This window comes from Leptonotus elevatus, chromosome 1 (genome assembly GCF_054856555.1).
Source record: "Leptonotus elevatus isolate MCC_2025b chromosome 1, RoL_Lele_1.0, whole genome shotgun sequence".
Lineage (NCBI taxonomy): Eukaryota > Metazoa > Chordata > Actinopteri > Syngnathiformes > Syngnathidae > Leptonotus > Leptonotus elevatus.
The window spans coordinates 11,242,604-11,265,010 of NC_141239.1; the positions used below are offsets into that span (position 1 = coordinate 11,242,604).

General features: G+C 41.7%; 1 protein-coding gene and 43 non-coding genes across 44 annotated transcripts in view; all 44 read right to left on the reverse strand.

The window, feature by feature from the left end:
* The window catches only part of nop9 (NOP9 nucleolar protein), a 112,671-nt gene that overhangs the window by 36,163 nt on the left and 54,101 nt on the right, over positions 1 to 22,407 (reverse strand). The gene's annotated exons all lie outside the window — the stretch shown is intronic.
* trnar-acg (transfer RNA arginine (anticodon ACG)) lies at positions 342 to 414 on the reverse strand. The gene has a single exon. It is a non-coding gene; the product is annotated as a tRNA-Arg (tRNA).
* On the reverse strand, positions 1,064 to 1,136 carry trnar-acg (transfer RNA arginine (anticodon ACG)). Its single transcript has one exon. It is a non-coding gene; the product is annotated as a tRNA-Arg (tRNA).
* trnar-acg (transfer RNA arginine (anticodon ACG)) lies at positions 1,785 to 1,857 on the reverse strand. Its single transcript has one exon. It is a non-coding gene; the product is annotated as a tRNA-Arg (tRNA).
* Positions 1,974 to 2,045, reverse strand: trnah-gug (transfer RNA histidin (anticodon GUG)). The gene has a single exon. It is a non-coding gene; the product is annotated as a tRNA-His (tRNA).
* Positions 2,500 to 2,572, reverse strand: trnar-acg (transfer RNA arginine (anticodon ACG)). The gene has a single exon. It is a non-coding gene; the product is annotated as a tRNA-Arg (tRNA).
* trnah-gug (transfer RNA histidin (anticodon GUG)) lies at positions 2,695 to 2,766 on the reverse strand. Its single transcript has one exon. It is a non-coding gene; the product is annotated as a tRNA-His (tRNA).
* trnar-acg (transfer RNA arginine (anticodon ACG)) lies at positions 3,221 to 3,293 on the reverse strand. Its single transcript has one exon. It is a non-coding gene; the product is annotated as a tRNA-Arg (tRNA).
* trnah-gug (transfer RNA histidin (anticodon GUG)) lies at positions 3,416 to 3,487 on the reverse strand. The gene has a single exon. It is a non-coding gene; the product is annotated as a tRNA-His (tRNA).
* On the reverse strand, positions 3,942 to 4,014 carry trnar-acg (transfer RNA arginine (anticodon ACG)). Its single transcript has one exon. It is a non-coding gene; the product is annotated as a tRNA-Arg (tRNA).
* On the reverse strand, positions 4,664 to 4,736 carry trnar-acg (transfer RNA arginine (anticodon ACG)). Its single transcript has one exon. It is a non-coding gene; the product is annotated as a tRNA-Arg (tRNA).
* Positions 5,386 to 5,458, reverse strand: trnar-acg (transfer RNA arginine (anticodon ACG)). Its single transcript has one exon. It is a non-coding gene; the product is annotated as a tRNA-Arg (tRNA).
* On the reverse strand, positions 6,101 to 6,173 carry trnar-acg (transfer RNA arginine (anticodon ACG)). Its single transcript has one exon. It is a non-coding gene; the product is annotated as a tRNA-Arg (tRNA).
* On the reverse strand, positions 6,296 to 6,367 carry trnah-gug (transfer RNA histidin (anticodon GUG)). The gene has a single exon. It is a non-coding gene; the product is annotated as a tRNA-His (tRNA).
* trnar-acg (transfer RNA arginine (anticodon ACG)) lies at positions 6,822 to 6,894 on the reverse strand. Its single transcript has one exon. It is a non-coding gene; the product is annotated as a tRNA-Arg (tRNA).
* Positions 7,017 to 7,088, reverse strand: trnah-gug (transfer RNA histidin (anticodon GUG)). Its single transcript has one exon. It is a non-coding gene; the product is annotated as a tRNA-His (tRNA).
* trnah-gug (transfer RNA histidin (anticodon GUG)) lies at positions 7,740 to 7,811 on the reverse strand. Its single transcript has one exon. It is a non-coding gene; the product is annotated as a tRNA-His (tRNA).
* Positions 8,267 to 8,339, reverse strand: trnar-acg (transfer RNA arginine (anticodon ACG)). The gene has a single exon. It is a non-coding gene; the product is annotated as a tRNA-Arg (tRNA).
* trnar-acg (transfer RNA arginine (anticodon ACG)) lies at positions 8,988 to 9,060 on the reverse strand. The gene has a single exon. It is a non-coding gene; the product is annotated as a tRNA-Arg (tRNA).
* On the reverse strand, positions 9,177 to 9,248 carry trnah-gug (transfer RNA histidin (anticodon GUG)). The gene has a single exon. It is a non-coding gene; the product is annotated as a tRNA-His (tRNA).
* On the reverse strand, positions 9,703 to 9,775 carry trnar-acg (transfer RNA arginine (anticodon ACG)). The gene has a single exon. It is a non-coding gene; the product is annotated as a tRNA-Arg (tRNA).
* Positions 9,898 to 9,969, reverse strand: trnah-gug (transfer RNA histidin (anticodon GUG)). Its single transcript has one exon. It is a non-coding gene; the product is annotated as a tRNA-His (tRNA).
* trnar-acg (transfer RNA arginine (anticodon ACG)) lies at positions 11,148 to 11,220 on the reverse strand. Its single transcript has one exon. It is a non-coding gene; the product is annotated as a tRNA-Arg (tRNA).
* On the reverse strand, positions 11,869 to 11,941 carry trnar-acg (transfer RNA arginine (anticodon ACG)). The gene has a single exon. It is a non-coding gene; the product is annotated as a tRNA-Arg (tRNA).
* trnah-gug (transfer RNA histidin (anticodon GUG)) lies at positions 12,058 to 12,129 on the reverse strand. Its single transcript has one exon. It is a non-coding gene; the product is annotated as a tRNA-His (tRNA).
* On the reverse strand, positions 12,584 to 12,656 carry trnar-acg (transfer RNA arginine (anticodon ACG)). The gene has a single exon. It is a non-coding gene; the product is annotated as a tRNA-Arg (tRNA).
* trnar-acg (transfer RNA arginine (anticodon ACG)) lies at positions 13,305 to 13,377 on the reverse strand. The gene has a single exon. It is a non-coding gene; the product is annotated as a tRNA-Arg (tRNA).
* trnah-gug (transfer RNA histidin (anticodon GUG)) lies at positions 13,500 to 13,571 on the reverse strand. Its single transcript has one exon. It is a non-coding gene; the product is annotated as a tRNA-His (tRNA).
* trnah-aug (transfer RNA histidin (anticodon AUG)) lies at positions 14,027 to 14,099 on the reverse strand. The gene has a single exon. It is a non-coding gene; the product is annotated as a tRNA-His (tRNA).
* Positions 14,222 to 14,293, reverse strand: trnah-gug (transfer RNA histidin (anticodon GUG)). The gene has a single exon. It is a non-coding gene; the product is annotated as a tRNA-His (tRNA).
* Positions 14,749 to 14,821, reverse strand: trnar-acg (transfer RNA arginine (anticodon ACG)). The gene has a single exon. It is a non-coding gene; the product is annotated as a tRNA-Arg (tRNA).
* On the reverse strand, positions 14,944 to 15,015 carry trnah-gug (transfer RNA histidin (anticodon GUG)). The gene has a single exon. It is a non-coding gene; the product is annotated as a tRNA-His (tRNA).
* trnah-gug (transfer RNA histidin (anticodon GUG)) lies at positions 15,664 to 15,735 on the reverse strand. Its single transcript has one exon. It is a non-coding gene; the product is annotated as a tRNA-His (tRNA).
* Positions 16,190 to 16,262, reverse strand: trnar-acg (transfer RNA arginine (anticodon ACG)). Its single transcript has one exon. It is a non-coding gene; the product is annotated as a tRNA-Arg (tRNA).
* Positions 16,385 to 16,456, reverse strand: trnah-gug (transfer RNA histidin (anticodon GUG)). Its single transcript has one exon. It is a non-coding gene; the product is annotated as a tRNA-His (tRNA).
* trnar-acg (transfer RNA arginine (anticodon ACG)) lies at positions 17,633 to 17,705 on the reverse strand. The gene has a single exon. It is a non-coding gene; the product is annotated as a tRNA-Arg (tRNA).
* Positions 17,822 to 17,893, reverse strand: trnah-gug (transfer RNA histidin (anticodon GUG)). Its single transcript has one exon. It is a non-coding gene; the product is annotated as a tRNA-His (tRNA).
* trnar-acg (transfer RNA arginine (anticodon ACG)) lies at positions 18,347 to 18,419 on the reverse strand. The gene has a single exon. It is a non-coding gene; the product is annotated as a tRNA-Arg (tRNA).
* Positions 18,542 to 18,613, reverse strand: trnah-gug (transfer RNA histidin (anticodon GUG)). Its single transcript has one exon. It is a non-coding gene; the product is annotated as a tRNA-His (tRNA).
* trnar-acg (transfer RNA arginine (anticodon ACG)) lies at positions 19,068 to 19,140 on the reverse strand. Its single transcript has one exon. It is a non-coding gene; the product is annotated as a tRNA-Arg (tRNA).
* trnar-acg (transfer RNA arginine (anticodon ACG)) lies at positions 19,790 to 19,862 on the reverse strand. The gene has a single exon. It is a non-coding gene; the product is annotated as a tRNA-Arg (tRNA).
* On the reverse strand, positions 21,231 to 21,303 carry trnar-acg (transfer RNA arginine (anticodon ACG)). The gene has a single exon. It is a non-coding gene; the product is annotated as a tRNA-Arg (tRNA).
* trnah-gug (transfer RNA histidin (anticodon GUG)) lies at positions 21,426 to 21,497 on the reverse strand. The gene has a single exon. It is a non-coding gene; the product is annotated as a tRNA-His (tRNA).
* Positions 21,951 to 22,023, reverse strand: trnar-acg (transfer RNA arginine (anticodon ACG)). The gene has a single exon. It is a non-coding gene; the product is annotated as a tRNA-Arg (tRNA).

The following is a 22,407-nucleotide window of genomic DNA, read 5'->3' on the forward strand; positions in this document are numbered from 1 at the left end:
TGAATGTCCTGGGAATAAAAGTTTCCTCCAGTGCGCCTTGAAACTGATACAATTCATTAATGTTGGACACCAATTCAGTGGAAATGTAGTTTTTTTTAGCGCAGCCTGGAGATTGCATCTACCTTTTACTGTTTTAGTAAGAACTTCATGTGGAAAAGTAAAAAACAAACTGGAACTAAATACTGCGCAAACTAGAAGTAACAGATACTTGAGGTGAGAAAACATTGGAAGCTACCATGTCCAACTTGACAATATTGCGTGAGTTTGCGTTCCTAAGAAATATCAGGTGAACAGATGTAACATAGCAGTTTTAGATCAGGTTTACCATAAACAAAGAGAGTTGAGCTAGCCAGGAGTTGAACCTAGAATCTTCTGATCCGTAGTCAGACGCGTTATCCATTGCGCCACTAGCCCTTTAAAGCAAGGTGATCTTCTGTAAGCTACAGTGGCGGATTGTCACTGTCACGCAAAGGGAAGGCTTTTATGTCAATCAGCAGTAAAAAAGAAAAAAGAAAAGGTAAGCAGAGTGTTGAGTTTGCCGTGACCCGGATTTGAACCGTGGTTGCTGCGACCGCAACGCAGAGTACTAACCACTATACGATCACGGCCCACAAGGCTTTGCCCATCTAGTGGATACAATTGTCTACCTCTAATATTTGTTGCCATCGACCCTTGGAAACGTTCAGGCTGCTGATTCAGGACTACTATCAAACTATGTCAAATGAATGTCCTGGGAATAAAAGTGTCCTCCAGTGCGCCTTGAAACTGATACAAATCATTAATGTTGGACACCAATTCAGTGGAAATGCAGTTTTTTTTAGCGCAGCCTGGAGATTGCATCTACCTTTTACTGTTTTAGTAAGAACTTCATGTGGAAAAGTAAAAAACAAACTGGAACTAAATACTGCGCAAACTAGAAGTAACAGATACTTGAGGTGAGAAAACATTGGAAGCTACCATGTCCAACTTGACAATATTGCGTGAGTTTGCGTTCCTAAGAAATATCAGGTGAACAGATTTAACATAGCAGTTTTAGATCAGGTTTACCATAAACAAAGAGAGTTGAGCTAGCCAGGAGTTGAACCTAGAATCTTCTGATCCGTAGTCAGACGCGTTATCCATTGCGCCACTAGCCCTTTAAAGAAAGGTGATCTTCTGTAAGCTACAGTGGCGGATTGTCACTGTCACGCAAAGGGAAGGCTTTTATGTCAATCAGCAGTAAAAAAGAAAAATGAAAAGATAAGCACAGTGTTGAGTTTGCCTTGACCCGGATTTGAACCGGGGTTGCTGCGAACACAACGCAGAGTACTAACCACTATACGATCACGGCCCACAAGGCTTTGCCCATCTAGTGGATACAATTGTCTATCTCTGATATTTGCTGCCATCGACCCGAGGAAACGTTCAGGCTGCTGATTCAGGACTACTATAAACTATGTCAAATGAATGTCCTGGGAATAAAAGTTTCCTCCAGTGCGCCTTGAAACTGATACAATTCATTAATGTTGGACACCAATTCAGTGGAAATGCAGTTTTTTTTAGCGCAGCCTGGAGATTGCATCTACCTTTTACTGTTTTAGTAAGAACTTCATGTGGAAAAGTAAAAAAAAAACTGGAACTAAATACTGCGCAAACTAGAAGTAACAGATACTTGAGGTGAGAAAACATTGGAAGCTACCATGTCCAACTTGACAATATTGCGTGAGTTTGCGTTCCTAAGAAACATCAGGAGAACAGATGTAACATAGCAGTTTTAGATCAGGTTTACCATAAACAAAGAGAGTTGAGCTAGCCAGGAGTTGAACCTAGAATCTTCTGATCCGTAGTCAGACGCGTTATCCATTGCGCCACTAGCCCCTTATAGCAAGGTGATCTTCTGTAAGCTACAGTGGCGGATTGTCACTGTCACGCAAAAAAAAAGGCTTTTATGTCAATCAGCAGTAAAAAAGAAAAGGTAAGCAGAGTGTTGAGTTTGCCGTGACCCGGATTTGAACCGGGGTTGCTGCGACCACAACGCAGAGTACTAACCACTATACGATCACGGCCCACAAGGCTTTGCCCATCTAGTGAATACAATTGTCTATCTCTGATATTTGCTGCCATCGACCCGAGGAAACGTTCAGGCTGCTGATTCATGACTACTATAAACTATGTCAAATGAATGTCCTGGGAATAAAAGTTTCCTCCAGTGCGCCTTGAAACTGATACAATTCATTAATGTTGGACACCAATTCAGTGGAAATGCAGTTTTTTTTAGCGCAGCCTGGAGATTGCATCTACCTTTTACTGTTTTAGTAAGAACTTCATGTGGAAAAGTAAAAAACAAACTGGAACTAAATACTGCGCAAACTAGAAGTAACAGATACTTGAGGTGAGAAAACATTGGAAGCTACCATGTCCAACTTGACAATATTGCGTGAGTTTGCGTTCCTAAGAAATATCAGGTGAACAGATGTAACATAGCAGTTTTAGATCAGGTTTACCATAAACAAAGAGAGTTGAGCTAGCCAGGAGTTGAACCTAGAATCTTCTGATCCGTAGTCAGACGCGTTATCCATTGCGCCACTAGCCCTTTAAAGCAAGGTGATCTTCTGTAAGCTACAGTGGCGGATTGTCACTGTCACGCAAAGGGAAGGCTTTTATGTCAATCAGCAGTAAAAAAGAAAAATGAAAAGATAAGCACAGTGTTGAGTTTGCCGTGACCCGGATTTGAACCGGGGTTGCTGCGACCACAACGCAGAGTACTAACCACTATACGATCACGGCCCACAAGGCTTTGCCCATCTAGTGGATACAACTGTCTATCTCTGATATTTGCTGCCATCGACCCGAGGAAACGTTCAGGCTGCTGATTCAGGACTACTATAAACTATGTCAAATGAATGTCCTGGGAATAAAAGTTTCCTCCAGTGCGCCTTGAAACTGATACAATTCATTAATGTTGGACACCAATTCAGTGGAAATGTAGTTTTTTTTAGCGCAGCCTGGAGATTGCATCTACCTTTTACTGTTTTAGTAAGAACTTCATGTGGAAAAGTAAAAAACAAACTGGAACTAAATACTGCGCAAACTAAAAGTAACAGATACTTGAGGTGAGAAAACATTGGAAGCTACCATGTCCAACTTGACAATATTGCGTGAGTTTGCGTTCCTAAGAAATATCAGGTGAACAGATGTAACATAGCAGTTTTAGATCAGGTTTACCATAAACAAAGAGAGTTGAGCTAGCCAGGAGTTGAACCTAGAATCTTCTGATCCGTAGTCAGACGCGTTATCCATTGCGCCACTAGCCCTTTAAAGAAAGGTGATCTTCTGTAAGCTACAGTGGCGGATTGTCACTGTCACGCAAAGGGAAGGCTTTTATGTCAATCAGCAGTAAAAAAGAAAAAAGAAAAGGTAAGCAGAGTGTTGAGTTTGCCGTGACCCGGATTTGAACCGGGGTTGCTGCGACCACAACGCAGAGTACTAACCACTATACGATCACGGCCCACAAGGCTTTGCCCATCTAGTGGATACAATTGTCTATCTCTGATATTTGCTGCCATCGACCCGAGGAAACGTTCAGGCTGCTGATTCAGGACTACTATAAACTATGTCAAATGAATGTCCTGGGAATAAAAGTTTCCTCCAGTGCGCCTTGAAACTGATACAATTCATTAATGTTGGACACCAATTCAGTGGAAATGTAGTTTTTTTTAGCGCAGCCTGGAGATTGCATCTACCTTTTACTGTTTTAGTAAGAACTTCATGTGGAAAAGTAAAAAACAAACTGGAACTAAATACTGCGCAAACTAGAAGTAACAGATACTTGAGGTGAGAAAACATTGGAAGCTACCATGTCCAACTTGACAATATTGCGTGAGTTTGCGTTCCTAAGAAATATCAGGTGAACAGATGTAACATAGCAGTTTTAGATCAGGTTTACCATAAACAAAGAGAGTTGAGCTAGCCAGGAGTTGAACCTAGAATCTTCTGATCCGTAGTCAGACGCGTTATCCATTGCGCCACTAGCCCTTTAAAGCAAGGTGATCTTCTGTAAGCTACAGTGGCGGATTGTCACTGTCACGCAAAGGGAAGGCTTTTATGTCAATCAGCAGTAAAAAAGAAAAAAGAAAAGGTAAGCAGAGTGTTGAGTTTGCCGTGACCCGGATTTGAACCGTGGTTGCTGCGACCGCAACGCAGAGTACTAACCACTATACGATCACGGCCCACAAGGCTTTGCCCATCTAGTGGATACAATTGTCTACCTCTAATATTTGTTGCCATCGACCCTTGGAAACGTTCAGGCTGCTGATTCAGGACTACTATCAAACTATGTCAAATGAATGTCCTGGGAATAAAAGTGTCCTCCAGTGCGCCTTGAAACTGATACAAATCATTAATGTTGGACACCAATTCAGTGGAAATGCAGTTTTTTTTAGCGCAGCCTGGAGATTGCATCTACCTTTTACTGTTTTAGTAAGAACTTCATGTGGAAAAGTAAAAAACAAACTGGAACTAAATACTGCGCAAACTAGAAGTAACAGATACTTGAGGTGAGAAAACATTGGAAGCTACCATGTCCAACTTGACAATATTGCGTGAGTTTGCGTTCCTAAGAAATATCAGGTGAACAGATTTAACATAGCAGTTTTAGATCAGGTTTACCATAAACAAAGAGAGTTGAGCTAGCCAGGAGTTGAACCTAGAATCTTCTGATCCGTAGTCAGACGCGTTATCCATTGCGCCACTAGCCCTTTAAAGAAAGGTGATCTTCTGTAAGCTACAGTGGCGGATTGTCACTGTCACGCAAAGGGAAGGCTTTTATGTCAATCAGCAGTAAAAAAGAAAAATGAAAAGATAAGCACAGTGTTGAGTTTGCCTTGACCCGGATTTGAACCGGGGTTGCTGCGAACACAACGCAGAGTACTAACCACTATACGATCACGGCCCACAAGGCTTTGCCCATCTAGTGGATACAATTGTCTATCTCTGATATTTGCTGCCATCGACCCGAGGAAACGTTCAGGCTGCTGATTCAGGACTACTATAAACTATGTCAAATGAATGTCCTGGGAATAAAAGTTTCCTCCAGTGCGCCTTGAAACTGATACAATTCATTAATGTTGGACACCAATTCAGTGGAAATGCAGTTTTTTTTAGCGCAGCCTGGAGATTGCATCTACCTTTTACTGTTTTAGTAAGAACTTCATGTGGAAAAGTAAAAAAAAAACTGGAACTAAATACTGCGCAAACTAGAAGTAACAGATACTTGAGGTGAGAAAACATTGGAAGCTACCATGTCCAACTTGACAATATTGCGTGAGTTTGCGTTCCTAAAAAAACATCAGGAGAACAGATGTAACATAGCAGTTTTAGATCAGGTTTACCATAAACAAAGAGAGTTGAGCTAGCCAGGAGTTGAACCTAGAATCTTCTGATCCGTAGTCAGACGCGTTATCCATTGCGCCACTAGCCCCTTATAGCAAGGTGATCTTCTGTAAGCTACAGTGGCGGATTGTCACTGTCACGCAAAAAAAAAGGCTTTTATGTCAATCAGCAGTAAAAAAGAAAAGGTAAGCAGAGTGTTGAGTTTGCCGTGACACGGATTTGAACCGGGGTTGCTGCGACCACAACGCAGAGTACTAACCACTATACGATCACGGCCCACAAGGCTTTGCCCATCTAGTGAATACAATTGTCTATCTCTGATATTTGCTGCCATCGACCCGAGGAAACGTTCAGGCTGCTGATTCATGACTACTATAAACTATGTCAAATGAATGTCCTGGGAATAAAAGTTTCCTCCAGTGCGCCTTGAAACTGATACAATTCATTAATGTTGGACACCAATTCAGTGGAAATGCAGTTTTTTTTAGCGCAGCCTGGAGATTGCATCTACCTTTTACTGTTTTAGTAAGAACTTCATGTGGAAAAGTAAAAAACAAACTGGAACTAAATACTGCGCAAACTAGAAGTAACAGATACTTGAGGTGAGAAAACATTGGAAGCTACCATGTCCAACTTGACAATATTGCGTGAGTTTGCGTTCCTAAGAAATATCAGGTGAACAGATGTAACATAGCAGTTTTAGATCAGGTTTACCATAAACAAAGAGAGTTGAGCTAGCCAGGAGTTGAACCTAGAATCTTCTGATCCGTAGTCAGACGCGTTATCCATTGCGCCACTAGCCCTTTAAAGCAAGGTGATCTTCTGTAAGCTACAGTGGCGGATTGTCACTGTCACGCAAAGGGAAGGCTTTTATGTCAATCAGCAGTAAAAAAGAAAAATGAAAAGATAAGCACAGTGTTGAGTTTGCCGTGACCCGGATTTGAACCGGGGTTGCTGCGACCACAACGCAGAGTACTAACCACTATACGATCACGGCCCACAAGGCTTTGCCCATCTAGTGGATACAACTGTCTATCTCTGATATTTGCTGCCATCGACCCGAGGAAACGTTCAGGCTGCTGATTCAGGACTACTATAAACTATGTCAAATGAATGTCCTGGGAATAAAAGTTTCCTCCAGTGCGCCTTGAAACTGATACAATTCATTAATGTTGGACACCAATTCAGTGGAAATGTAGTTTTTTTTAGCGCAGCCTGGAGATTGCATCTACCTTTTACTGTTTTAGTAAGAACTTCATGTGGAAAAGTAAAAAACAAACTGGAACTAAATACTGCGCAAACTAAAAGTAACAGATACTTGAGGTGAGAAAACATTGGAAGCTACCATGTCCAACTTGACAATATTGCGTGAGTTTGCGTTCCTAAGAAATATCAGGTGAACAGATGTAACATAGCAGTTTTAGATCAGGTTTACCATAAACAAAGAGAGTTGAGCTAGCCAGGAGTTGAACCTAGAATCTTCTGATCCGTAGTCAGACGCGTTATCCATTGCGCCACTAGCCCTTTAAAGAAAGGTGATCTTCTGTAAGCTACAGTGGCGGATTGTCACTGTCACGCAAAGGGAAGGCTTTTATGTCAATCAGCAGTAAAAAAGAAAAAAGAAAAGGTAAGCAGAGTGTTGAGTTTGCCGTGACCCGGATTTGAACCGGGGTTGCTGCGACCACAACGCAGAGTACTAACCACTATACGATCACGGCCCACAAGGCTTTGCCCATCTAGTGGATACAATTGTCTATCTCTGATATTTGCTGCCATCGACCTGAGGAAACGTTCAGGCTGCTGATTCAGGACTACTATCAAACTATGTCAAATTAATGTCCTGGGAATAAAAGTTTCCTCCAGTGCGCCTTGAAACTGATACAATTAATTAATGTTGGACACCAATTCAGTGGAAATGCAGTTTTTTTTAGCGCAGCCTGGAGATTGCATCTACCTTTTACTGTTTTAGTAAGAACTTCATGTGGAAAAGTAAAAAAAAAACTGGAACTAAATACTGCGCAAACTAGAAGTAACAGATACTTGAGGTGAGAAAACATTGGAAGCTACCATGTCCAACTTGACAATATTGCGTGAGTTTGCGTTCCTAAGAAACATCAGGTGAACAGATGTAACATAGCAGTTTTAGATCAGGTTTACCATAAACAAAGAGAGTTGAGCTAGCCAGGAGTTGAACCTAGAATCTTCTGATCCATAGTCAGACGCTTTATCCATTGCGCCACTAGCCCCTTATAGCAAGGTGATCTTCTGTAAGCTACAGTGGCGGATTGTCACTGTCACGCAAAAAAAAAGGCTTTTATGTCAATCAGCAGTAAAAAAGAAAAAAGAAAAGGTAAGCAGAGTGTTGAGTTTGCCGTGACCCGGATTTGAACCGGGGTTGCTGCGACCACAACGCAGAGTACTAACCACTATACAATCACGGCCCACAAGGCTTTGCCCATCTAGTGGATACAATTGTCTACCTCTAATATTTGCTGCCATCGACCCTTGGAAACGTTCAGGCTGCTGATTCAGGACTACTATCAAACTATGTCAAATGAATGTCCTGGGAATAAAAGTGTCCTCCAGTGCGCCTTGAAACTGATACAAATCATTAATGTTGGACACCAATTCAGTGGAAATGCAGTTTTTTTTAGCGCAGCCTGGAGATTGCATCTACCTTTTACTGTTTTAGTAAGAACTTCATGTGGAAAAGTAAAAAACAAACTGGAACTAAATACTGCGCAAACTAGAAGTAACAGATACTTGAGGTGAGAAAACATTGGAAGCTACCATGTCCAACTTGACAATATTGCGTGAGTTTGCGTTCCTAAGAAATATCAGGTGAACAGATTTAACATAGCAGTTTTAGATCAGGTTTACCATAAACAAAGAGAGTTGAGCTAGCCAGGAGTTGAACCTAGAATCTTCTGATCCGTAGTCAGACGCGTTATCCATTGCGCCACTAGCCCTTTAAAGAAAGGTGATCTTCTGTAAGCTACAGTGGCGGATTGTCACTGTCACGCAAAGGGAAGGCTTTTATGTCAATCAGCAGTAAAAAAGAAAAATGAAAAGATAAGCACAGTGTTGAGTTTGCCTTGACCCGGATTTGAACCGGGGTTGCTGCGACCACAACGCAGAGTACTAACCACTATACGATCACGGCCCACAAGGCTTTGCCCATCTAGTGGATACAATTGTCTATCTCTGATATTTGCTGCCATCGACCCGAGGAAACGTTCAGGCTGCTGATTCAGGACTACTATAAACTATGTCAAATGAATGTCCTGGGAATAAAAGTTTCCTCCAGTGCGCCTTGAAACTGATACAATTCATTAATGTTGGACACCAATTCAGTGGAAATGCAGTTTTTTTTAGCGCAGCCTGGAGATTGCATCTACCTTTTACTGTTTTAGTAAGAACTTCATGTGGAAAAGTAAAAAAAAAACTGGAACTAAATACTGCGCAAACTAGAAGTAACAGATACTTGAGGTGAGAAAACATTGGAAGCTACCATGTCCAACTTGACAATATTGCGTGAGTTTGCGTTCCTAAGAAACATCAGGTGAACAGATGTAACATAGCAGTTTTAGATCAGGTTTACCATAAACAAAGAGAGTTGAGCTAGCCAGGAGTTGAACCTAGAATCTTCTGATCCGTAGTCAGACGCGTTATCCATTGCGCCACTAGCCCCTTATAGCAAGGTGATCTTCTGTAAGCTACAGTGGCGGATTGTCACTGTCACGCAAAAAAAAAGGCTTTTATGTCAATCAGCAGTAAAAAAGAAAAGGTAAGCAGAGTGTTGAGTTTGCCGTGACCCGGATTTGAACCGGGGTTGCTGCGACCACAACGCAGAGTACTAACCACTATACGATCACGGCCCACAAGGCTTTGCCCATCTAGTGAATACAATTGTCTATCTCTGATATTTGCTGCCATCGACCCGAGGAAACGTTCAGGCTGCTGATTCATGACTACTATAAACTATGTCAAATGAATGTCCTGGGAATAAAAGTTTCCTCCAGTGCGCCTTGAAACTGATACAATTCATTAATGTTGGACACCAATTCAGTGGAAATGCAGTTTTTTTTAGCGCAGCCTGGAGATTGCATCTACCTTTTACTGTTTTAGTAAGAACTTCATGTGGAAAAGTAAAAAACAAACTGGAACTAAATACTGCGCAAACTAGAAGTAACAGATACTTGAGGTGAGAAAACATTGGAAGCTACCATGTCCAACTTGACAATATTGCGTGAGTTTGCGTTCCTAAGAAATATCAGGTGAACAGATGTAACATAGCAGTTTTAGATCAGGTTTACCATAAACAAAGAGAGTTGAGCTAGCCAGGAGTTGAACCTAGAATCTTCTGATCCGTAGTCAGATGCGTTATCCATTGCGCCACTAGCCCTTTAAAGAAAGGTGATCTTCTGTAAGCTACAGTGGCGGATTGTCACTGTCACGCAAAGGGAAGGCTTTTATGTCAATCAGCAGTAAAAAAGAAAAAAGAAAAGGTAAGCAGAGTGTTGAGTTTGCCGTGACCCGGATTTGAACCGGGGTTGCTGCGACCACAACGCAGAGTACTAACCACTATACGATCACGGCCCACAAGGCTTTGCCCATCTAGTGGATACAATTGTCTATCTCTGATATTTGCTGCCATCGACCTGAGGAAACGTTCAGGCTGCTGATTCAGGACTACTATCAAACTATGTCAAATTAATGTCCTGGGAATAAAAGTGTCCTCCAGTGCGCCTTGAAACTGATACAATTCATTAATGTTGGACACCAATTCAGTGGAAATGCAGTTTTTTTTAGCGCAGCCTGGAGATTGCATCTACCTTTTACTGTTTTAGTAAGAACTTCATGTGGAAAAGTAAAAAAAAAACTGGAACTAAATACTGCGCAAACTAGAAGTAACAGATACTTGAGGTGAGAAAACATTGGAAGCTACCATGTCCAACTTGACAATATTGCGTGAGTTTGCGTTCCTAAGAAACATCAGGTGAACAGATGTAACATAGCAGTTTTAGATCAGGTTTACCATAAACAAAGAGAGTTGAGCTAGCCAGGAGTTGAACCTAGAATCTTCTGATCCATAGTCAGACGCTTTATCCATTGCGCCACTAGCCCCTTATAGCAAGGTGATCTTCTGTAAGCTACAGTGGCGGATTGTCACTGTCACGCAAAAAAAAAGGCTTTTATGTCAATCAGCAGTAAAAAAGAAAAAAGAAAAGGTAAGCAGAGTGTTGAGTTTGCCGTGACCCGGATTTGAACCGGGGTTGCTGCGACCACAACGCAGAGTACTAACCACTATACAATCACAGCCCACAAGGCTTTGCCCATCTAGTGGATACAATTGTCTACCTCTAATATTTGCTGCCATCGACCCTTGGAAACGTTCAGGCTGCTGATTCAGGACTACTATCAAACTATGTCAAATGAATGTCCTGGGAATAAAAGTGTCCTCCAGTGCGCCTTGAAACTGATACAAATCATTAATGTTGGACACCAATTCAGTGGAAATGCAGTTTTTTTTAGCGCAGCCTGGAGATTGCATCTACCTTTTACTGTTTTAGTAAGAACTTCATGTGGAAAAGTAAAAAACAAACCGGAACTAAATACTGCGCAAACTAGAAGTAACAGATACTTGAGGTGAGAAAACATTGGAAGCTACCATGTCCAACTTGACAATATTGCGTGAGTTTGCGTTCCTAAGAAATATCAGGTGAACAGATTTAACATAGCAGTTTTAGATCAGGTTTACCATAAACAAAGAGAGTTGAGCTAGCCAGGAGTTGAACCTAGAATCTTCTGATCCGTAGTCAGACGCGTTATCCATTGCGCCACTAGCCCTTTAAAGAAAGGTGATCTTCTGTAAGCTACAGTGGCGGATTGTCACTGTCACGCAAAGGGAAGGCTTTTATGTCAATCAGCAGTAAAAAAGAAAAATGAAAAGATAAGCACAGTGTTGAGTTTGCCTTGACCCGGATTTGAACCGGGGTTGCTGCGACCACAACGCAGAGTACTAACCACTATACGATCACGGCCCACAAGGCTTTGCCCATCTAGTGGATACAATTGTCTATCTCTGATATTTGCTGCCATCGACCCGAGGAAACGTTCAGGCTGCTGATTCAGGACTACTATAAACTATGTCAAATGAATGTCCTGGGAATAAAAGTTTCCTCCAGTGCGCCTTGAAACTGATACAATTCATTAATGTTGGACACCAATTCAGTGGAAATGCAGTTTTTTTTAGCGCAGCCTGGAGATTGCATCTACCTTTTACTGTTTTAGTAAGAACTTCATGTGGAAAAGTAAAAAAAAAACTGGAACTAAATACTGCGCAAACTAGAAGTAACAGATACTTGAGGTGAGAAAACATTGGAAGCTACCATGTCCAACTTGACAATATTGCGTGAGTTTGCGTTCCTAAGAAACATCAGGTGAACAGATGTAACATAGCAGTTTTAGATCAGGTTTACCATAAACAAAGAGAGTTGAGCTAGCCAAGAGTTGAACCTAGAATCTTCTGATCCGTAGTCAGACGCGTTATCCATTGCGCCACTAGCCCCTTATAGCAAGGTGATCTTCTGTAAGCTACAGTGGCGGATTGTCACTGTCACGCAAAAAAAAAGGCTTTTATGTCAATCAGCAGTAAAAAAGAAAAGGTAAGCAGAGTGTTGAGTTTGCCGTGACCCGGATTTGAACCGGGGTTGCTGCGACCACAACGCAGAGTACTAACCACTATACGATCACGGCCCACAAGGCTTTGCCCATCTAGTGAATACAATTGTCTATCTCTGATATTTGCTGCCATCGACCCGAGGAAACGTTCAGGCTGCTGATTCATGACTACTATAAACTATGTCAAATGAATGTCCTGGGAATAAAAGTTTCCTCCAGTGCGCCTTGAAACTGATACAATTCATTAATGTTGGACACCAATTCAGTGGAAATGCAGTTTTTTTTAGCGCAGCCTGGAGATTGCATCTACCTTTTACTGTTTTAGTAAGAACTTCATGTGGAAAAGTAAAAAACAAACTGGAACTAAATACTGCGCAAACTAGAAGTAACAGATACTTGAGGTGAGAAAACATTGGAAGCTACCATGTCCAACTTGACAATATTGCGTGAGTTTGCGTTCCTAAGAAATATCAGGTGAACAGATGTAACATAGCAGTTTTAGATCAGGTTTACCATAAACAAAGAGAGTTGAGCTAGCCAGGAGTTGAACCTAGAATCTTCTGATCCGTAGTCAGACGCGTTATCCATTGCGCCACTAGCCCTTTAAAGCAAGGTGATCTTCTGTAAGCTACAGTGGCGGATTGTCACTATCACGCAAAGGGAAGGCTTTTATGTCAATCAGCAGTAAAAAAGAAAAATGAAAAGATAAGCACAGTGTTGAGTTTGCCGTGACCCGGATATGAACCGGGGTTGCTGCGACCACAACGCAGAGTACTAACCACTATACGATCACGGCCCACAAGGCTTTGCCCATCTAGTGGATACAACTGTCTATCTCTGATATTTGCTGCCATCGACCCGAGGAAACGTTCAGGCTGCTGATTCAGGACTACTATAAACTATGTCAAATGAATGTCCTGGGAATAAAAGTTTCCTCCAGTGCGCCTTGAAACTGATACAATTCATTAATGTTGGACACCAATTCAGTGGAAATGTAGTTTTTTTTAGCGCAGCCTGGAGATTGCATCTACCTTTTACTGTTTTAGTAAGAACTTCATGTGGAAAAGTAAAAAACAAACTGGAACTAAATACTGCGCAAACTAGAAGTAACAGATACTTGAGGTGAGAAAACATTGGAAGCTACCATGTCCAACTTGACAATATTGCGTGAGTTTGCGTTCCTAAGAAATATCAGGTGAACAGATGTAACATAGCAGTTTTAGATCAGGTTTACCATAAACAAAGAGAGTTGAGCTAGCCAGGAGTTGAACCTAGAATCTTCTGATCCGTAGTCAGACGCGTTATCCATTGCGCCACTAGCCCTTTAAAGAAAGGTGATCTTCTGTAAGCTACAGTGGCGGATTGTCACTGTCACGCAAAGGGAAGGCTTTTATGTCAATCAGCAGTAAAAAAGAAAAAAGAAAAGGTAAGCAGAGTGTTGAGTTTGCCGTGACCCGGATTTGAACCGGGGTTGCTGCGACCACAACGCAGAGTACTAACCACTATACGATCACGGCCCACAAGGCTTTGCCCATCTAGTGGATACAATTGTCTATCTCTGATATTTGCTGCCATCGACCTGAGGAAACGTTCAGGCTGCTGATTCAGGACTACTATCAAACTATGTCAAATTAATGTCCTGGGAATAAAAGTGTCCTCCAGTGCGCCTTGAAACTGATACAATTCATTAATGTTGGACACCAATTCAGTGGAAATGCAGTTTTTTTTAGCGCAGCCTGGAGATTGCATCTACCTTTTACTGTTTTAGTAAGAACTTCATGTGGAAAAGTAAAAAAAAAACTGGAACTAAATACTGCGCAAACTAGAAGTAACAGATACTTGAGGTGAGAAAACATTGGAAGCTACCATGTCCAACTTGACAATATTGCGTGAGTTTGCGTTCCTAAGAAACATCAGGTGAACAGATGTAACATAGCAGTTTTAGATCAGGTTTACCATAAACAAAGAGAGTTGAGCTAGCCAGGAGTTGAACCTAGAATCTTCTGATCCATAGTCAGACGTGTTATCCATTGCGCCACTAGCCCTTTAAAGCAAGGTGATCTTCTGTAAGCTACAGTGGCGGATTGTCACTGTCACGCAAAGGGAAGGCTTTTATGTCAATCAGCAGTAAAAAAGAAAAAAGAAAAGGTAAGCAGAGTGTTGAGTTTGCCGTGACCCGGATTTGAACCGGGGTTGCTGCGACCACAACGCAGAGTACTAACCACTATACAATCACGGCCCACAAGGCTTTGCCCATCTAGTGGATACAATTGTCTACCTCTAATATTTGCTGCCATCGACCCTTGGAAACGTTCAGGCTGCTGATTCAGGACTACTATCAAACTATGTCAAATGAATGTCCTGGGAATAAAAGTGTCCTCCAGTGCGCCTTGAAACTGATACAAATCATTAATGTTGGACACCAATTCAGTGGAAATGCAGTTTTTTTTAGCGCAGCCTGGAGATTGCATCTACCTTTTACTGTTTTAGTAAGAACTTCATGTGGAAAAGTAAAAAACAAACTGGAACTAAATACTGCGCAAACTAGAAGTAATAGATACTTGAGGTGAGAAAACATTGGAAGCTACCATGTCCAACTTGACAATATTGCGTGAGTTTGCGTTCCTAAGAAATATCAGGTGAACAGATTTAACATAGCAGTTTTAGATCAGGTTTACCATAAACAAAGAGAGTTGAGCTAGCCAGGAGTTGAACCTAGAATCTTCTGATCCGTAGTCAGACGCGTTATCCATTGCGCCACTAGCCCTTTAAAGAAAGGTGATCTTCTGTAAGCTACAGTGGCGGATTGTCACTGTCACGCAAATGGAAGGCTTTTATGTCAATCAGCAGTAAAAAAGAAAAATGAAAAGATAAGCACAGTGTTGAGTTCGCCGTGACCCGGATTTGAACCGGGGTTGCTGCGACCACAACGCAGAGTACTAACCACTATACGATCACGGCCCACAAGGCTTTGCCCATCTAGTGGATACAATTGTCTATCTCTGATATTTGCTGCCATCGACCCGAGGAAACGTTCAGGCTGCTGAATCAGGACTACTATAAACTATGTCAAATGAATGTCCTGGGAATAAAAGTTTCCTCCAGTGCGCCTTGAAACTGATACAATTCATTAATGTTGGACAACAATTCAGTGGAAATGCAGTTTTTTTAGCGCAGTCTGGACATTGCATCTACCTTTTACTGTTTTAGTAAGAACTTGATGTGGTAAAGTAAAATAAAACCTGGAACTAAATACTGCGCAAACTAGAAGTAACAGATACTTGAGGTGAGAAAACATTGGAAGTTACCATGTCCAACTTGACAATATTGCGTGAGGTTGCATTCCTAAGAAATATCAGGTGAACAGATGTAACATAGCAGTTTTAGATAAGGTTTACCATAAACAAAGAGAGTTGAGCTAGCCAGGAGTTGAACCTAGAATCTTCTGATCCGAAGTCAGACGCTTTATCCATTGCGCCACTAGCCCCTTAAAGCAAGGTGATCTTCTGTAAGCTACAGTGGCGGATTGTCACTGTCACGCAAAAGGAAGGCTTTTATGTCAATCAGCAGTAAAAAAGAAAAATGAAAAGATAAGCACAGTGTTGAGTTTGCCGTGACCCGGATTTGAACCGGGGTTGCTGCGACCACAACGCAGAGTACTAACCACTATACGATCACGGCCCACAAGGCTTTGCCCATCTAGTGGATACAATTGTCTATCTCTGATATTTGCTGCCATCGACCCGAGGAAACGTTCAGGCTGCTGATTCAGGACTACTATAAACTATGTCAAATGAATGTCCTGGGAATAAAAGTTTCCTCCAGTGCGCCTTGAAACTGATACAATTCATTAATGTTGGACACCAATTCAGTGGAAATGTAGTTTTTTTTAGCGCAGCCTGGAGATTGCATCTACCTTTTACTGTTTTAGTAAGAACTTCATGTGGAAAAGTAAAAAACAAACTGGAACTAAATACTGCGCAAACTAGAAGTAACAGATACTTGAGGTGAGAAAACATTGGAAGCTACCATGTCCAACTTGACAATATTGCGTGAGTTTGCGTTCCTAAGAAACATCAGGTGAACAGATGTAACATAGCAGTTTTAGATCAGGTTTACCATAAACAAAGAGAGTTGAGCTAGCCAGGAGTTGAACCTAGAATCTTCTGATCCGTAGTCAGACGCGTTATCCATTGCGCCACTAGCCCTTTAAAGAAAGGTCATCTTCTGTAAGCTACAGTGGCGGATTGTCACTGTCACGCAAAGGGAAGGCTTTTATGTCAATCAGCAGTAAAAAAGAAAAAAGAAAAGGTAAGCAGAGTGTTGAGTTTGCCGTGACCCGGATTTGAACCGGGGTTGCTGCGACCACAACGCAGAGTACTAACCACTATACGATCACGGCCCACAAGGCTTTGCCCATCTAGTGGATACAATTGTCTATCTCTGATATTTGCTGCCATCGACCTGAGGAAACGTTCAGGCTGCTGATTCAGGACTACTATCAAACTATGTCAAATTAATGTCCTGGGAATAAAAGTGTCCTCCAGTGCGCCTTGAAACTGATACAATTCATTAATGTTGGACACCAATTCAGTGGAAATGCAGTTTTTTTTAGCGCAGCCTGGAGATTGCATCTACCTTTTACTGTTTTAGTAAGAACTTCATGTGGAAAAGTAAAAAACAAACTGGAACTAAATACTGCGCAAACTAGAAGTAACAGATACTTGAGGTGAGAAAACATTGGAAGCTACCATGTCCAACTTGACAATATTGCGTGAGTTTGCGTTCCTAAGAAATATCAGGTGAACAGATTTAACATAGCAGTTTTAGATCAGGTTTACCATAAACAAAGAGAGTTGAGCTAGCCAGGAGTTGAACCTAGAATCTTCTGATCCGTAGTCAGACGCTTTATCCATTGCGCCACTAGCCCTTTAAAGAAAGGTGATCTTCTGTAAGCTACAGTGGCGGATTGTCACTGTCACGCAAAGGGAAGGCTTTTATGTCAATCAGCAGTAAAAAAGAAAAATGAAAAGATAAGCACAGTGTTGAGTTTGCCTTGACCCGGATTTGAACCGGGGTTGCTGCGACCACAACGCAGAGTACTAACCACTATACGATCACGGCCCACAAGGCTTTGCCCATCTAGTGGATACAATTGTCTATCTCTGATATTTGCTGCCATCGACCCGAGGAAACGTTCAGGCTGCTGATTCAGGACTACTATAAACTATGTCAAATGAATGTCCTGGGAATAAAAGTTTCCTCCAGTGCACCTTGAAACTGATACAATTCATTAATGTTGGACACCAATTCAGTGGAAATGCAGTTTTTTTTAGCGCAGCCTGGAGATTGCATCTACCTTTTACTGTTTTAGTAAGAACTTCATGTGGAAAAGTAAAAAAAAAACTGGAACTAAATACTGCGCAAACTAGAAGTAACAGATACTTGAGGTGAGAAAACATTGGAAGCTACCATGTCCAACTTGACAATATTGCGTGAGTTTGCGTTCCTAAGAAACATCAGGTGAACAGATGTAACATAGCAGTTTTAGATCAGGTTTACCATAAACAAAGAGAGTTGAGCTAGCCAGGAGTTGAACCTAGAATCTTCTGATCCGTAGTCAGACGCGTTATCCATTGCGCCACTAGCCCCTTATAGCAAGGTGATCTTCTGTAAGCTACAGTGGCGGATTGTCACTGTCACGCAAAAAAAAAGGCTTTTATGTCAATCAGCAATAAAAAAGAAAAGGTAAGCAGAGTGTTGAGTTTGCCGTGACCCGGATTTGAACCGGGGTTGCTGCGACCACAACGCAGAGTACTAACCACTATACGATCACGGCCCACAAGGCTTTGCCCATCTAGTGGATACAATTGTCTATCTCTGATATTTGCTGCCATCGACCTGAGGAAACGTTCAGGCTGCTGATTCAGGACTACTATCAAACTATGTCAAATTAATGTCCTGGGAATAAAAGTGTCCTCCAGTGCGCCTTGAAACTGATACAATTCATTAATGTTGGACACCAATTCAGTGGAAATGCAGTTTTTTTTAGCGCAGCCTGGAGATTGCATCTACCTTTTACTGTTTTAGTAAGAACTTCATGTGGAAAAGTAAAAAAAAAACTGGAACTAAATACTGCGCAAACTAGAAGTAACAGATACTTGAGGTGAGAAAACATTGGAAGCTACCATGTCCAACTTGACAATATTGCGTGAGTTTGCGTTCCTAAGAAATATCAGGTGAACAGATTTAACAGCAGTTTTAGATCAGGTTTACCATAAACAAAGAGAGTTGAGCTAGCCAGGAGTTGAACCTAGAATCTTCTGATCCGTAGTCAGACGCGTTATCCATTGCGCCACTAGCCCTTTAAAGCAAGGTGATCTTCTGTAAGCTACAGTGGCGGATTGTCACTGTCACGCAAAGGGAAGGCTTTTATGTCAATCAGCAGTAAAAAAGAAAAAAGAAAAGGTAAGCAGAGTGTTGAGTTTGCCGTGACCCGGATTTGAACCAGGGTTGCTGCGACCACAACGCAGAGTACTAACCACTATACGATCACGGCCCACAAGGCTTTGCCCATCTAGTGGATACAATTGTCTATCTCTGATATTTGCTGCCATCGACCCGAGGAAACGTTCAGAATGCTGATTCATGACTACTATAAACTATGTCAAATGAATGTCCTGGGAATAAAAGTTTCCTCCAGTGCGCCTTGAAACTGATACAATTCATTAATGTTGGACACCAATTCAGTGGAAATGCAGTTTTTTTTAGCGCAGCCTGGAGATTGCATCTACCTTTTACTGTTTTAGTAAGAACTTCATGTGGAAAAGTAAAAAACAAACTGGAACTAAATACTGCGCAAACTAGAAGTAACAGATACTTGAGGTGAGAAAACATTGGAAGCTACCATGTCCAACTTGACAATATTGCGTGAGTTTGCGTTCCTAAGAAATATCAGGTGAACAGATGTAACATAGCAGTTTTAGATCAGGTTTACCATAAACAAAGAGAGTTGAGCTAGCCAGGAGTTGAACCTAGAATCTTCTGATCCGTAGTCAGACGCGTTATCCATTGCGCCACTAGCCCTTTAAAGCAAGGTGATCTTCTGTAAGCTACAGTGGCGGATTGTCACTATCACGCAAAGGGAAGGCTTTTATGTCAATCAGCAGTAAAAAAGAAAAATGAAAAGATAAGCACAGTGTTGAGTTTGCCGTGACCCGGATATGAACCGGGGTTGCTGCGACCACAACGCAGAGTACTAACCACTATACGATCACGGCCCACAAGGCTTTGCCCATCTAGTGGATACAATTGTCTATCTCTGATATTTGCTGCCATCGACCTGAGGAAACGTTCAGGCTGCTGATTCAGGACTACTATCAAACTATGTCAAATTAATGTCCTGGGAATAAAAGTGTCCTCCAGTGCGCCTTGAAACTGATACAATTCATTAATGTTGGACACCAATTCAGTGGAAATGCAGTTTTTTTTAGCGCAGCCTGGAGATTGCATCTACCTTTTACTGTTTTAGTAAGAACTTCATGTGGAAAAGTAAAAAACAAACTGGAACTAAATACTGCGCAAACTAGAAGTAACAGATACTTGAGGTGAGAAAACATTGGAAGCTACCATGTCCAACTTGACAATATTGCGTGAGTTTGCGTTCCTAAGAAATATCAGGTGAACAGATGTAACATAGCAGTTTTAGATCAGGTTTACCATAAACAAAGAGAGTTGAGCTAGCCAGGAGTTGAACCTAGAATCTTCTGATCCGTAGTCAGACGCGTTATCCATTGCGCCACTAGCCCTTTAAAGAAAGATGATCTTCTGTAAGCTACAGTGGCGGATTGTCACTGTCACGCAAAGGGAAGGCTTTTATGTCAATCAGCAGTAAAAAAGAAAAAAGAAAAGGTAAGCAGAGTGTTGAGTTTGCCGTGACCCGGATTTGAACCCGGGTTGCTGCGACCACAACGCAGAGTACTAACCACTATACGATCACGGCCCACGAGGCTTTGCCCATCTAGTGGATACAATTGTCTATCTCTGATATTTGCTGCCATCGACCTGAGGAAACGTTCAGGCTGCTGATTCAGGACTACTATCAAACTATGTCAAATTAATGTCCTGGGAATAAAAGTGTCCTCCAGTGCGCCTTGAAACTGATACAATTCATTAATGTTGGACACCAATTCAGTGGAAATGCAGTTTTTTTTAGCGCAGCCTGGAGATTGCATCTACCTTTTACTGTTTTAGTAAGAACTTCATGTGGAAAAGTAAAAAAAAAACTGGAACTAAATACTGCGCAAACTAGAAGTAACAGATACTTGAGGTGAGAAAACATTGGAAGCTACCATGTCCAACTTGACAATATTGCGTGAGTTTGCGTTCCTAAGAAATATCAGGTGAACAGATTTAACAGCAGTTTTAGATCAGGTTTACCATAAACAAAGAGAGTTGAGCTAGCCAGGAGTTGAACCTAGAATCTTCTGATCCGTAGTCAGACGCTTTATCCATTGCGCCACTAGCCCTTTAAAGCAAGGTGATCTTCTGTAAGCTACAGTGGCGGATTGTCACTGTCACGCAAAGGGAAGGCTTTTATGTCAATCAGCAGTAAAAAAGAAAAATGAAAAGATAAGCACAGTGTTGAGTTTGCCATGACCCGGATTTGAACCGGGGTTGCTTCGACCACAACGCAGAGTACTAACCACTATACGATCACGGCCCACAAGGCTTTGCCCATCTAGTGGATACAATTTTCTATCTCTGATATTTGCTGCCATCGACCCGAGGAAACGTTCAGGCTGCTGATTCAGGACTACTATAAACTATGTCAAATGAATGTCCTGGGAATAAAAGTTTCCTCCAGTGCGCCTTGAAACTGATACAATTCATTAATGTTGGACACCAATTCAGTGGAAATGTAGTTTTTTTTAGCGCAGCCTGGAGATTGCATCTACCTTTTACTGTTTTAGTAAGAACTTCATGTGGAAAAGTAAAAAACAAACTGGAACTAAATACTGCGCAAACTAGAAGTAACAGATACTTGAGGTGAGAAAACATTGGAAGCTACCATGTCCAACTTGACAATATTGCGTGAGTTTGCGTTCCTAAGAAATATCAGGTGAACAGATGTAACATAGCAGTTTTAGATCAGGTTTACCATAAACAAAGAGAGTTGAGCTAGCCAGGAGTTGAACCTAGAATCTTCTGATCCGTAGTCAGACGCGTTATCCATTGCGCCACTAGCCCTTTAAAGAAAGGTGATCATCTGTAAGCTACAGTGGCGGATTGTCACTGTCACGCAAAGGGAAGGCTTTTATGTCAATCAGCAGTAAAAAAGAAAAAAGAAAAGGTAAGCAGAGTGTTGAGTTTGCCGTGACCCGGATTTGAACCGGGGTTGCTGCGACCACAACGCAGAGTACTAACCACTATACGATCACGGCCCACAAGGCTTTGCCCATCTAGTGGATACAATTGTCTATCTCTGATATTTGCTGCCATCGACCTGAGGAAACGTTCAGGCTGCTGATTCAGGACTACTATCAAACTATGTCAAATTAATGTCCTGGGAATAAAAGTGTCCTCCAGTGCGCCTTGAAACTGATACAATTCATTAATGTTGGACACCAATTCAGTGGAAATGCAGTTTTTTTTAGCGCAGCCTGGAGATTGCATCTACCTTTTACTGTTTTAGTAAGAACTTCATGTGGAAAAGTAAAAAACAAACTGGAACTAAATACTGCGCAAACTAGAAGTAACAGATACTTGAGGTGAGAAAACATTGGAAGCTACCATGTCCAACTTGACAATATTGCGTGAGTTTGCGTTCCTAAGAAATATCAGGTGAACAGATTTAACAGCAGTTTTAGATCAGGTTTACCATAAACAAAGAGAGTTGAGCTAGCCAGGAGTTGAACCTAGAATCTTCTAATCCGTAGTCAGACGCGTTATCCATTGCGCCACTAGCCCTTTAAAGCAAGGTGATCTTCTGTAAGCTACAGTGGCGGATTGTCACTGTCACGCAAAGGGAAGGCTTTTATGTCAATCAGCAGTAAAAAAGAAAAAAGAAAAGGTAAGCAGAGTGTTGAGTTTGCCATGACCCGGATTTGAACCGGGGTTGCTGCTACCACAACGCAGAGTACTAACCACTATACGATCACGGCCCACAAGGCTTTGCCCATCTAGTGGATACAATTGTCTATCTCTGATATTTGCTGCCATCGACCCGAGGAAACGTTCAGGCTGCTGAATCAGGACTACTATAAACTATGTCAAATGAATGTCCTGGGAATAAAAGTTTCCTCCAGTGCGCCTTGAAACTGATACAATTCATTAATGTTGGACAACAATTCA